Below are 14,125 nucleotides of genomic sequence, written 5' to 3'. Positions count from 1 at the left end.
AAGCAGCCTCTCGTGTCTGATACATGATCCAGCACTTCCGGGGGGGGGCCACGTGCATGTGCGCCTGCAGCTCTGGGTGTGCTGTGATTATGATTAGTTACAAGCTGATCAGCTAGCCAATGATTAACCACCAGCAGCTGACAATCTGCTCTGTCATTCAGAGTAGGGAGCTCTGTGTTGTAAATAACACAGAGCTCCGAATACTGATAGGCAATTTAGCTGTTTTTTTTATTCCTCACAAAGCAGGGAAAAAAACAGCAAGATCGCTTAGTAAAAGCACCACATAACACACATTGCACATAGTTAGGCACACATTTAACCTTTTGACCTCCTAGATGTTAACCCCTTCCTCGCAATTCGCATTAGTACAGTGACAGTGGACAGTATTAGCACTGATCACTGTATATTGATGTCAGTGTCATTTAGTCAGTGTACCTCCCAGCCAGCATCAGTTAGTGTCAGATTGCCTGCCATACTATCACAATCCCACTATTAGGTGCTGATCACCGCCATTACTAGTATTAAAAAAAAAAAAACGAATTCCAGTATCTATACCAGACACTATAACTTTCACCCAAACCAAATAATATACACTTATTAGGATTTTTTTTACCGAACACATGTAGCAGAATTTTCGCCTAAATTCATGAAGAAATTAGATTTTCTACATTTTTATTGGATATGTTTTATAGCAGAAAATAAAAAAATATAATTTTTTCGTTTTTTTTTAATTTCCGTATTTTTTATCGCAAACAATAAAAACCACAGTGGTGATGATCAAATACCACCAAAAGAAAGCTCTATTTGTGTGAAAAATTAAATAAATTTAATTTGGGTGCAGCGTTGCATGACTGTGCAATTGTCAGTTAAATAAGCACAGTGTCGAATAGAAAAAAAAAAGCCCCGAGCATGAAGGGGGAGAATCTTTCTGTGGTTAATGCTGAAATATAGTTGTTGTTATGGTTGTATGTGGGTGGACAGAGCTTAACCTGACAGAACCTTTATAGGAGAATATAGTCTTCTCTACGATTTTCCTTCAATGGATTTTCTAATTGACACAGAAGGATTCCATGGGGTGCTTATTTGGCACTTAAATCCACATGATGTCATTTTATCAAAGCACATGTAGACCTCTTTTATTTATGAGGTCTTGGCCCCTATTCACACCGAATCTGACTTTGAAATTGTGCGACTGCACTTGTAATCGCATGATTTCAAAGCCGCAGGTCAGTGCTACTTCAGGTTCAACTTGGCTGACATTTGTGTGACTTCATGCACAGATGTCTATGCAAGTCGCACCTGAAATCGTAAAAAGTAGTGCAGGAACCTTTTTTTCAAATCGGTGCGGCACCTCAAAGTGGCATCGCAAACTGTTCTATTGCCGACAATAGAGTGAGACTTGTCATGCGATTTGGACCTGTCAAATCAAATAACAAGTTGCACTGGTGTGAATGGGGGCTAACTATCTGGTGAGTCACCCACTTTTCAGTGGAGGCCATAATGCCCACTCTTTATACTTACGGAGATGTAGGCGCGTTTATTATAATTGTTTTGGGTCATTTATATTTGCTAATCAGTTTTTTTCTTGCTGTTATTGCTTATCTGTTTTTACCATATGCATACGGTCTTTTTTTTTCAAATAGTATAGAGGTGCATCTCCAAAAATGTGAATATCATCAAAAAGTTAATTTCTCATATATATAGATTTATTGCACGCAGAGTGATATCGTTTAATCATTTTGTTCTTTTAATTTTGATTATCATGGCTTACAGCTAGTGAAAACCCAAAATTCAGTATCTCAGAAAATTTGTATATTACATAAGACCAATTAAAAAAAGAATTTTTAATACAGAATTGTTGGCTTACCTAAAAGTAATTCCATGTACAGTACAGTAGAGTATAATATGCACGCAATACTTGGCCAAGACTCTTTTGATTATATTCTAATAACTTTTTAATGATATTCTAATTTTTGAGATGCACCTGTAGCAGTAATAATCTGCTTTCACCCATCTGATAAGGGAGGTGTCACTGCGTGAAGTCATTCAGTTGTGTGTGTATAAATTTCACCTTCAGCTACTGATCTCCATAAACATCAGGCTTTTTTTTTTTTTAACAATGAAGTAAATAGAAATAAAGGTGTAAAAAGAAACCTAAAGCTCCATCTGCTGGCTCAAAAAAATGAAAAAAAATATGCAACATGTTATCTTTTTTAGCTAAAAAAAACCCAATTTTTTTAGTCCCTACCATATTAAATTAAAAATATATGTACTAAGTTTCAGTACTTTATAGGTGTCTACTAGTCAAAAATGCACCAGAAGTTGGCAACACAGGATTTTTTTTTCCCGGGGGGCAAAGGGGGAAAAAAGCAGATTAAGAATACAAAAACGACAACGGCACTCATAAATCAAATACACTTGCAGGATTTATTTCAGTTACAGCTTTGTCTTACACATTAGACAAGTCATAATTACACTTCAGTACACAGTGTGAGCGGGAGAATGAGCTCTAGCACAATGCACAATAGACCTTGTCATACGGCAGCAAACAGGATAAAACAACAGTAGCAATACTCAATTTTGCATCACAGTATAGAATTACACCGTGACATACTGTAATATTACCATCAATCATGATCCCATCCAAAACTGGCAGCTCAAGTAGATGGAAAATTACTCTAAAGGAGTTTTGTGCTGCTCCGTGCACTGATAACATCGCAGAGAGCCGCGTACAGCACACAATCAGGTGTACAAGACAAGTGTTTTATTGAGAACAAATTGGCTGGCAGAAATCTATCCCAGGCTTTTCCCATATTTGCTTCTGAGTCGAAAAAATTTGAGGTTTCGGCATAAATTTAATATACGGTGTTCCTATGGCCATATTTACAGTATAAAGCGGCAAATGATTATCTAGCTGTTTATTAGCTGCTTTCTCGCAACCGAGAGCTCATTGATAGAATGTATAATGCACAATGTCTCAGTCTCGGAAGCATTGGTGTATTTATACTGCTGTCTATCCAAAGTTACATTTGTTAGCACTGTTTCTTTTTATTTCCCTGTTTTCAAACAGCCCACTAGCTTGTGATATTACATATTTGATGCACAGTCCATGCACCACAAATGAGAGTTTTACTCAAAATATTATTCGAGGGCGGTACTGAAGTCATGCAAAAGTGAGCATAACTTTTTAAATAACCTAGTCTTTCAAAATTTCACATGTTCTTCCTCTATAGCAGTGGTCTCAACTGCAGCCCAGGGGCCCGATGCGGCCCTTTGTTTTCTTTTATCTGGCCCTTGGGGCACTATTTTATTTACTGACACCAATGAAGGGCACAATTCCTCCCCAAGCACCAATGATGGTGCACAATTCCTACCAATGACATCAACGATAGGGCACAGTTCCTCCCAATGACACAAATAATGGGGCACAGTTAGTACCAATGACATTGATGATGGGGCACAGTTCCTCCCAATGACACAATGATGGGGGATCGTTTACTCCCAATGATGCTGGGATATTTTGTACTCTTGGTGGCCACAGTCCGGCAACCCTAAAGTCTGAAGGTAAGTAAACGTTGTTTAGAAAGTGTGGAGACCCCTGCTCTATACTAACTCTTCTTATTATTATTTTTCATTGCTGGTAAATAAAGTAAATTATGGATTCCATGCAGAAGCAACGTGCCATCATTTAGTTCTTGACAAAGGAGGAGTGCAGGCTGTCCAACATCCATAGAAGCCTACAGAATGTTTACAGAGATGACACCATTGACAAAATTTCACATGTTCTTCCTCTATAGCAGTGGTCTCAACTGCAGCCCAGGGGCCCGATGCAGCCCTTTGTTATCTTTTATCTGGCCCTTGGGGCACTATTTTATTTACTGACACCAACCATGTCAAAATTTCACATATTCTTCCTCTATAGCAGTGGTCTCAACTGCAGCCCAGGGGCCCGACGTGGCCCTTTGTTTTCTTTTATCTGGCCCTTGGGGCACTATTTTATTTACTGACACCAATGAAGGGCACAATTCCTCCACATCCATAGAAGCCTACAGAATGTTTACAGAGATGACACCATTGACAAAAGCAATGTCTTTGGTGATTTTTGTCAATTATGTCATCTTCATAAACATTCTGTATCTTTCTGTGAATGTTGCACAGCCTGCACCCCTCCATCAAGAACTCAATGACAGCATGTGGCTTCTGCTTGGAATCCATTATTTACCTGCAATGAAAAAGAACAAGAGTTCTGTAGCACTACCCCATAGGGGCCGTTGGTAATAGCTGGTTCTTCCCAAGTAGTACAGAGGCTGTCCCTACAAGCACCAGTCCATGCACACAAATTCCAATAACTCTAAGGGATGTAGTTTTGATATTTGTAATTTGAAAAACTTTAAACAGGCGAGGGTTTAAGGCATGGGATACACCAAAATGCTGCACAGTAACAGGAGGACACTCTTCTCCAAGCTCCCATGCACAAATTCTGCTGTGAACTGAGGTGTATGGCCAGTACTCTGAGATCCTATGAGAGCCATATCAGTCCATAGCTGCCTCTGACACTTACATCCAAAAGCACATGATCACCAGGGATCATAATTCCGAGTCAGTAATCCCAAGGACAGCTGCACACTTTCCAGCTTCCTCCAGATACTTTCCAGTGAGGGAGACAATCCCTCTCAAGACCAGATCCCATAAAGTGAAGTCCCACAGCCAGCTCCCCAATAGATTGTTTCATGTTCTCCAGAGGAGCAGCCTCAGAGGAGCAGCAGCCCCAGAGGCTTTGGAACCCTCCTAGAGAAGGAAAAAACACTCCAGGGCTTCACACTATTTATCACCTCCCCGGCCACCTTCTGGACACCCCCTCCATGGATTGGCTAGGGCATGATAAATATTCAGGCTGGTCATTTGACTCTCCCAGCCCTATGTTCTTGAAACTTCTTCCAGAAGCAGGTGGAAGCAGTCAAACTTTCAGCCTGTGAAACCCTGTAAGATATAAAATGTTGTTCCCACTGTTGTAATACTTTCAGTACAGCCTTCATATTATAATATTGAGAATATTACGCTTTTTATAGGACAGCGCATAATCCTTGTTTATCAACAAAGCCATGTAATCATAGGGACTGCACCACTATTTCAGCATCCAAAAAATAATGTATTTAATCAGCACAGCTAAAATAAAATTAATTCCATGTTTCATGTTCTTCAAAGTGCTCCCTTCATCAGGAGATCATATGGCCAAAGCTCTTTTGCCCATACTTCTACTGTGGGTCACAAGAGTGTACTTACTTTTGCACTGTTATGATCCAGACGTCACAGGGCCAGTCTAGTCTCTGCAGGAGTCCCGACATTAATGTTGGGATCTGCCTAGATACCTGACTGGCATCTGAGAGCCTGAGCTAGCAGTTCCCACCCCTCCACAGCCCATTACTCCAGTAAGTGTTGGAGGGGCAGAGCAGGGAGCCCAAGACTGAGAGTCACCCCTCTGTGCTCAGAGTGGACCCGAGAACTGAGAAATAAATGGTATTTGATCATTCAGTTCTCCATGTAGAACCAGATGCTGCTACTGCCATCTAGGTGAGCATGTATTTGTTTTTTTTCATTCAGAAACCTTCCTCTTCTGATGTCCCCCATCCTTGCCACTGTAAACCTCCAGTGCAGAGGGGGTTAATAGAACAAAGGGAGCTGTCGTAGGCTCTCATCAAAAGTGTCCTACTATGCCCACTCTTTCTGCCCCCAGCTGCTCCACTCATAGAAGCCATATTACATCTCCTATAAGGGAAACACCATCTATGAATGTAGGGGCAGAGATATCAATCATCCACCCATCCTCCATTCATAGATAAGGTTTTTATTCAAAGAAGCAGTAGTAGTGGAACAGCTGGGCAGAAAGGACGGGAACAGTCTGGCGCTCTTGATGAGAGCCTATGACAGCTCCCTTAGTTCTATTAACCTCCACTGGAAGATTGCGGTGGTCAGGGGAGGAGCAGTGGGGGGGGGGGGCATTGCAGGAAGAAGATTTCTGTTAAATGAGGACATAGCAGCACAAGGAGCAAATGTCCCTTGTACTTCTTCTTTCTTTTTTTTTTTAACAATGTAAACTTAAGGCTTTAGCCTGATGCCCCATACACACGAACAGAAATTCTGCCAGCAAAAGTCGGATGCGATCTTTTGGTCAGAAATTGCGACCGTGTGTATGCTCCATCGGACTTTTGCTGGCAGAATTCCAGCCAGCAAAAGATTGAGAGCAGGTTCTCTATTTTTCGGTCAGAAAAAGTTCTTATCCAGAAATGCGTTCGCCTGTATGCAATTCGGACGTGCAAAAAATCACGCATGCTCGGAAACAATTCGACGTATGCTCGGAAGCATTGAACTTAATTTTCTCGGCTCGTCGCAGTTTTGTACGTCACCGCGTTCTTGACGGTCGAAAGTTCAGAGAACTTTTGTGTGACCGTGTGTATGCAAGGCAAGCTTGAGCGGAATTCCATCGGAAAAACCAAACAAGTTTTTTCTGATGGAATTTCTGATCGTGTGTATGGGCCATTAGCCTCAAAGTCTCACAGCAAAAACATCCAAATTTGCATGTACTTAAAAACATTATATCTAAGAAGCAGCACCCAAAAATCCAAAAAAATTATAAAAGCATTTTCTGATATACAGTACAGCTCTGTATCTACACTTTCACGTACCATCTGGTGACATAATGGACTACCAATGAATTCTATAATACCACTGTATCACCTTGTGACGATGACTGTACTGCATGGTATACAGATGGAAAGTAGATTACCATTCTTAGAAAAAGACAGAGCAAAAGCTAAAACTGAACTACTCTTTTGAGAATAATAATCTGGATAGTCTTTAAAAAAGAAAAAAATTTGGTATTCTCAAATGACTGTTAGGTTAAATAAGGAAATACTGTATATTGCCGTATTAAACTTTAGCGATCTCCAAAGCACCGTTTTAAGGATTACATTTGTTTGAACAGAATCACGCTGTGAAAATTCTTTAAATAACAGGTTATTGAGCTTAATAAAACACAATGAACATAAGCTTCGATTGCGTTAGGGGTATTCTAATGACTACAACTAACTAAAAACACTACTAAATTATTTGTGCTTTAATAAAACAAACCCACTATTATTGAAGAAAACTTATATTAAAGGATTGTATTGGTTATATTTAATAACACTTTTAAATGATACCCCTCCAATTTGACATCGCTTGGAAGTGAAGAAAAATGCAAAAGTGAAAACTACCATGCAATCACCTCTCAAAATATAAATATATGCTGCCAACATTGACATGTGTCCCCACACCTATAACCAATATAAAAGGAAAAAATGCAATGCTACCTATGTGAGATAATAACCGGTGTTCAATAATTACATTGATTGATGAACACCAGTAATTATCTCACATTGTAGTGCTGCATTTTTTTCCTTTTGTATTAGAAGGGAAGAGCATAATTGTTGGGTTGCACGAGTAATATTTTTGTAACTTCTCCAGGCAAATGTTAACCATCCTTAAACAACCTGTTGTTCACCCATTCCCCGATTAAAAAAATTAAAACTTTGACTTGCCTTCTAGTTATATGATCTTCCAAAGAGCACAGAGTATTTTCCATGAATGATGACCTGTAGGATTGAATGATCATATTGATACATTTTGATGCATGTGTGGGCACCTTCGAGTCATTCATTGACCCTTTATCCCACTTTCTTAATGCCCTCCTGGCCCTGGTGCATCCTTTTTTTTCTGACTATGTTCTATTACAAAAAACGTATTTCCAGGCTCAGTTCTAATTATTACTTATTACACAAGAAAAGGTAGCGGGATTTTAAAGGTGCCAACCAAGGTCAAACAATACTTTAAACGTTTTTACAAAATTTATTAGACCCAAATTCATTAAAACCAATAAAAAAACATGGACGAACATATCCAATTATACTACAATATTGGTTTCATGTGGATCTCTTTATTGACAGCTTACAATGATAACCTCAACATTTGAGACTGAGATCTAAATATATGGATAGGGTTATTTGGAGAATTTATAATTATAATTTTGTTTACTCATTTTTTTTTTTAGAGTTTTAGTCTGGTTCTTTGTACCTCTTTTTTGGTTCACTAGATACTGCCTTTGGTCCATTTTGGGGCCCACATGAAGGGATGTTTAAAGCATCTGTCTTCCCTGCATGATGCTCTCTTTCCCCTTTTTTTAGGGGGGAGGAACATTTACCTGGAATGGAATGTAAAATCTTGAGTGGCGAGGATGCATATTGTTTAACACATATGTATATTCTATTCAGTTCATGTATAGATTTAAGTATATAGTTTATAGGTTTGTTTTTCTTGATACAATTTAATTCTGACAGCAATTTACCTCCTGATTAAGCCGCTCAGGGTGAAACACGTTGAGGTTACCATTGTAAGCTGTCAATGAAGAGATCCAGATGGAACCAATATAGTAGTGTATTTGGATATGTTTGTTTGTTTTTGTATTGGTTTTAATGAATTTTGGTCTACTAAATTTTGTAAAAACTTTTAAAATATTGTTTGACATTGGCCGGCACCCTTAAAATCCCACTTCCTTTTCCTGTGTAGTAATATTAGGATGTGGTGCCAGTGTCACCCACTACCCAATGTCTTTTCTCCAATTATTACTTGGGAGGTTCTCGGGTACCAGTGTCAGTAGTGCTTTGGCTTTTGTACTCCATAAGGGCACCCAAGTTCCCACAGGCAGGGAACAATCATTGTGTCTATTGAATTCAACATGGTTGGAGATTTTTTTTTTGGAGAAGTTCATGTGCATGTAAAGGCAGGTCTCACAAAACTTTTGCCAATATAGTGTATGCCGATTTTAAAAGTTTATTAATATTTATTTATTTCTACTCTTGTTTTTTTGAACATGTGACCAGCAGCAGGGGACTAGAAGCTTCTCCTGCTTATGTTTCCCTGCAAACAGGCTGTGAGAGAGCTGGGTCATGTGACAGCTGTATATTGATTAGGAAAAATACTTAGATTTTCTTTTATTAAAATAATTACAGTGCCATCATCCACATACAGAAAGAGAAGGGATAATGTAAAGTTAACAGTTTGTGTTTAGTATCACTTTAATTACTTAAGGACCAGCCGCCGCAGTTGTACTGCGGCAATGTGGCTGCTTCTCGCAAATCACCGCCATTGTTCGTCCGTGGTATGAGAATGAGAGAATGTCCATGATAGGCTGACCGCTGACTGCTGAGTGTTCTGCCTATCACAGACAAGGAGGAAAAAAAATAAAAATAAAAACCTACTGACACCATCCACTGCCCTACTGAAACCAACCTCTGCCCTACTGACAAGTCCCCTGCAATACTAACACTGTCCATGTTTTATTACATTTAAAGTGCACACCCTAATGCAATAGGCTGCGCACACCTATGGCTGCACAGAAAGAAAACTGGGCATAATTTACAGCATACCTTTGTTACATTGCACGAGGCATGAGTATTCTAGGAGTATTTTTTATCAAAAGTCATATTTCGGCTGGAATTCTGCTTTATCCCCTTCCCTGCCAGTGTCATTGGTACAATAAAAGTACATATTTTTAGCACCGATCCCTGTAATAAAGTCACTGGTTCCCAAAAAAGTGTCAAAAATGTCAGTTAGGTGTCTGATCTGTCTGCCGCAATGTCGCAGTCCTGCTAAAAATCCCTAATCGCTGCCATTACTAGAAAAAAATAAATAAACAATAAAAATGCCATAAATCTATCCCCTATTTTGTAAACGTGATAACTTTTGCGCAAACCAATAAATATAAGCTTATTGCGTTTTTTTGGGTTTTTTTTACCAAAATTATGTAGAAGAATACATATTGGTCTAAACTGATGAAGAAGTTAGTTTTTCTTACATTTTTTTGGGGTGGATATTTATTATAGCAAAAAGTAAAAAATATTGTTTTTTTTTTCAAAATTGTCAGTCTTTTTTGTTTATAGCACAAAAAAAAAAAAACGCAGAGGTGATCAAATACCACCTAAAGAAAGCACGACTGTGCAATTGTCAGTTAAATTGGCGTAGTGCCGTATCGCAAAAAATGGCCTGGTCATTAAGGGGGAAAATCTTCTGGTCCTTAAGTGGTTAAGGATTGATAAGCTGCAATATATTACATTTTTTGTTTTTGGGTTTAATTCAACTTTAATGTTACGGACAGATTGCATCTAATATGCTATTTTTTATTTTGAAATATTGGACTATATTTACCTACAAGTGCCCAAAGTTGCTTTGGGGGACCCTCGTCTTATACATGCCCACATTTGCTTTTATTATAAAATCAGCCCTGGTTATGTACAGATTTAGGGTGGAGCCTACGAAGGTGACATCATCACGTTTTTTTTTCCCAGGATTTTGATTGGTAATAGGAAAAGGAAGCAAATGGAAGCTTGAGGAGAAGCCACAGACCTCATTGATGAGACATTTGGTTGTACCGCTTTTAACCACTTCAGCCCCGGACCATTTGGCTGGCCAAAGACCAGAGCACTTTTTGTGATTTGGTACTGCGTTGCTTTAACTGACAATTGCGAGGTTGTGCGACGTGGCTCCCAAACAAAATTAATTTTTCCCCACAAATATGAAGAGGCGAAAAGTTGGGACTTTGAGTGAGACGTGAGTCTCCATCCCTATGCATACAGGAAACAGGAAGGTTGGGACTTTGAGTGAGGTGGGAAAATGGGGCCAGCGGGTCAGTCACCATAAAATCAAGCCATTTTATTTGTACATAGTAACATAGTGACATGATAATAGTCCCAATATGGGTTTGACTGTCAAGTCATATACAAGTACATCCTGATTGGTACACATTGATGACAAGCCCCTAAAACAAGTGCAGGGCGGATAGTCTGAAAGGTGAAACATCCATGAAATGCATAAAATCACAAGGTAAATAGGTAAAAAACTTGTTGGTTTGTAGACCCAGTAAAAAAGGAAGTAATTGTTAGGTGCATATCGTAAGTCCGACGCGTTTCGTGTGTCAAAACACTCTTCAGGGGCGATTAAGCACCAATATCTAAAAACAAGGGGAGGGTATTCCCCACAAATAGAGCTTTCTTTTGGTGGTATTTGATCACCTCTGCGGTTTTTATTTTTTGCACTATAAACAAAAAAATAGCGACAATTTTGAAAAAAGTGCATTATTTTTTACTTTTTGCTATAATAAATATCCCCAAAAAATATATAAAAAAACATTTTTTTTCCTCATTTTAGGCTGATACGTATTCTTTTACATATTGTTGGTAAAAAAATTGCAATAAGCGTTTATTGATTGGTTGGCACAAAAGTTATAGCGTCTACAAAACAGGGGATAGTTTTATGGCATTTTTATTAATAATTTTTTTTTACTAGTTTTTTTTACTAGTAATGGCGGCGATCAGCGATTTTTATCGTGACTGTGACATTATGGTGGACACGTCGGACAATTTTGACACATTTATGGGACCATTCACATTTATACAGCGAGACGATCGCAGGTATCCCCGCGGACATCAGGTCCACGGGACCCACGATCCTACTCACGGAGCTCGCGGCAGGTGCGCGCACGCAATGGCACGGCGGCAAATTCAAAGGGATGTTCAGGTAAGCCCATTTGCGCAGCCGTGCCATTCTGTCGAAGTACATGCGGCGGTCGGGAACCAGTTAAATGTCATATATCTCGTGAGTGTAACCCACTTATAATAAATTTACTGCACTATGGAAGCACTTTCTTATGTTTTCTGAGTGACATCGTTCCAGCAGCAGTTCCAAACATCTTTGATGGTCTTGGGGAGACCGATTTCCCTGTGCTAGGTGAGACGGCTTTTTTAGCAGTCACGGATAGATGGTAAGCAGGCTACATACTCACTTGGGTGTGGAGCTGGATGCACATCTATTTGAAGATTTTGCACAATTTTTTATTACTTGCCACCGTTATCACATATGGATGGAAGTTTGCTCTTTTTATATATGGATTGATTTTTACACTGGGACTTTGCTTTAGTTTTCTCTTTTTTTATTTTTTGTTTTTTTTATTTTTCACTTGCAAATTTGGAAAATATTTTTTTGCACTGGGACTCTGCTTACTTTTCTTTTTTACATTTCTTTCACTCGCAAAATTGAAAAGATAATTTCTCTTGTTGTTTGTTTAGCACTGCACTCACCTATATGCATATTTACTTTGAGTTTTTGTATTAGACTTTTTAGTGCTGGCGGCCTGTTGTATTTCACTATACTTTATATTAATTTTATATTCCATTTTTAGGATTTTCTAGCGCAGCGTTAGCCCACCGTGGGTTTTTTGAAAATTATGTACAGATTTGTAGGCTCACACTAACATTTATCACATACTGTATATTCTTGTGAGCCATGCGTCTATTGCTACAGCCTGACGTACCCACCCTGGCAATTACTGCTCGCTTTGTGCCAACCGCTGAGACGTGCATGCTTTTGGGCAGATGTTTAAAACCTCCTCTATAGTATAAATGCCGGGGATTTGTGTACACAGAATCAGAGATTTACAGAAACTCAGTGAACCTTGTTTTCTGCCGCTGCCAGAAACAGCCACAAAAGAGGTCAGAGGTGCAACGTCTTCATGCAGAGAGAGATCATGTGCTAGCTGGTACTGAGCAGGAAAATAACAGTAGGCAATACTTTAATGAATAGCTTATCATGTTCAACACACCATGCCATAATAGGGGAGCTGCTTAGCAAGATGGAAGGACAAATGCTAAACGATGTAGATGGGCAAGAGGTGCATGTGGAAAAAAAAAAAACGCATAGAGAAAAAAAGATATTAAAACTACATGGATTTACCGCCTATATAGCCACTGATATACTATAAATATATAGAACAGCTTTAAAACTCCATATTTCTAATTCAAAGCCTTCACGCTTGTGGATGCTGACCAAAGATGGCTTTCAGTAAGCACAAAGGATGGCTGGATTTCAATAATGTGCCCTCTAAGTTTACAGCAAACCTGTACTGAGAGAAATGAGGGCTGCCATTGCTGAGCTCCTACTAAGGATACAATATTCATGTCTCTAGTTTCACTACTTTGAGAAACTAACTTGGCCACATATCAAAAAAAAAAACTCATGTTTTTTCTTCTTTTCTTTCTTAATTGCATTTGAAACCTAAAAGTGCTGAAAATATAAGGCCTCTAGCGCCATCATTAACCACTTCAGCCCCGGAAGAATTTACCCCCTTTCCTGACCAGAGCACTTTTTTGCGATTTGGCACTGCGTCGCTTTAACTGACAATTGCGCAGTCGTGCGACGTTGCACCCAAACAAAATTGACGTCCTTTTTTTCCCACAAATAGCGCTTTCTTTTGGTGGTATTTGATCGCCTCTGCATTTTTAATTTTTTGCGCTATAAACAAAAAAATGAGCGACAGTTTTGAAAAAACACTATTTTGTAATTTTTGCTATAATAAATATCCCCATTTTTTTTTTTTAAAAAAAAAAGCAAATTTTTTCTTAGTTTAGGCCGATATGTACTCTTAATATTTTTGGTAAAAAAAAATCGCAATAAGCGTATATTGATTGGTTTGCGCAAAAGTTATAGTGTCTACAAAATAGGGGATAGATTAATAGCATTTTTACTATTATTATTTTTTTACTAGTAATGGTGGCAATCTGTGATTTTTATCATGACTGCGACATTATGGCGGACACACCAGACAATTTTGACACATTTTTGGGACCATTGGCATTAATACAGCGATCAATGCTATAAAAATGCATTGATTACTATAAAAATGTCACTGGCAGTAAAGAAGTTAACACTAGGGGGCGATCAAGGGGTTAACGGTGTTCCGTGGGAGGTGATTCTAACTGAAGGGGGAGGGGACTGACTAGAGGAAGTGACGGATCGTGGTTCCTTGCTAATAGGAACACACAATCTGTCATTCCTAACAGAACCGGAAGTGTGTGTTTACACACACTCGCCTCTGTTCTGTGTCTCCTGCTCACGATCGCTCGTGGCTGGCGGTCATCACGTCCGTCAGCTATGAGCATCGGCATTCCCACTGTGCAGCGGGCGCATGCGCGTGCCTGCTATCCCGACCCCGCGAGCCGACGTATAGCTACAACGACTATTGCAGGGGAGCCAACCTGCC

This window comes from Aquarana catesbeiana, linkage group LG06, assembly GCF_042186555.1.
Source record: "Aquarana catesbeiana isolate 2022-GZ linkage group LG06, ASM4218655v1, whole genome shotgun sequence".
In the NCBI taxonomy this organism is placed as follows: Eukaryota; Metazoa; Chordata; class Amphibia; order Anura; family Ranidae; genus Aquarana; species Aquarana catesbeiana.
Note: the sequence above shows the minus strand (reverse complement) of the source record.